Genomic DNA, 1,509 nt, shown 5'->3' on the forward strand with positions numbered 1-1,509 from the left:
AAAAATATCTGTATTTTTTCTCTCCTTTCTTTGTTTTCTGCTTTCGCTTCGAATAGAAATATTTTGTAAGAAATAATATGGGTAGTATTGTCCAAAAGTAATGCGATTTTCGTTGTTTAATACTTGTTGCCTATATTTTCGTTTCAATGTATTAGTTCTCTATGTATTTATTTATATACGTATCATTTCTTGACCGTTTCTTTCTTTTCGATAGTCGCTCTTTCTCGATTATATACAATTATTATCGACCCATGATACATTACTTCGATCGTACTTATTCGATATGTATAAATAAAAATTCGGAGATATTATTTTTTTCATATATCTTCAAGTACATATCATTAGATTTATATACGCGTAAATACATCAAATCATCGAATTATTTCGATTTAATTGCTCATTATTTCGCGCGTAATATACAAACATAGAGATAATATAGGTACTTGTGATACAAGTGCGTGTCTATTTAATGTTTCTATATCGTTAAAAAATATGATTATTTCATTAGAAAATTATTGTTCATGTTTAAAATTCGAATTAATTACATTTATCATCCATATCGTATTATCTACGCACTTCTATTATATTTTTTATTATTTTTAATTGACAAATGTAATATTTGATTTTACCCGCGGTGTACCTGTGGTGACGTCACAGGATCTACTTTCCTTCCTTGCCAGCGGTCTAGTCGCCATCTTGGACGCAGTGACATGTGTACACGGTGTTTCGTCGCTCCGCATAATTACAGGTAATTAATAAATTTTTTTTAACGTACACCGTCTTTCTATATATCAATCGATTGCTAAACGCACGATTTTTATGAGGCCGCGTCAGCAAGTCTGGGCATCATCGCGTTTAAAAGATATTCGTCTCTGTATGCAGTTACCTCCAAGTCGTGAGACCTGGGCAATTGATATTGTTTGAGTTTGTATCTTCAAATACAATATGAAAAGTATCTAGTAAATACTAGTATCTAGCAATATCTAATAAATACTTTGGTACATTTCAAAGATACTTAGCTTTTATTTTCATAATATATTAAATTCTATTTATAAGATTGAATTTTTAGATAATATATTTTCTAATATGTTACCTTCAGAAATGATTTACAGGAAATTTTTTGTTCTTTTTTGTTGTATAATCTATTGTATGTTTCAGCTTTTTAGTTCTTATAAAGTATTAGAGTCAGTGTTGGTAGATATTCTTCATCACCTTAGGGCAGGATATTTAGTGCGCAAAAAATCAACGAAAACTCCAGTTAGTAAATTTCTTTTTTAAACATTTTGTTAATAATGCTAAAAATCTTTTATTATATTAATAAATCTAATAATTTTGTTTTTTTTTCCCAGTTATTTCAGATCATCATTATGATCCTGACCTTAACCATGGATGTGTTTATTTAGTAGTTCATATTTTGCAATTTAAATTTTAGTAATATGTGCACTTAAATTAATGGAGAACAAAGTAGTTATACAGTGAGGGTTTTTTCATATAAAGTATTAATTTTCT

The sequence above is a fragment of the Vespula pensylvanica genome, chromosome 11 (genome assembly GCF_014466175.1).
Source record: "Vespula pensylvanica isolate Volc-1 chromosome 11, ASM1446617v1, whole genome shotgun sequence".
NCBI lineage: Eukaryota > Metazoa > Arthropoda > Insecta > Hymenoptera > Vespidae > Vespula > Vespula pensylvanica.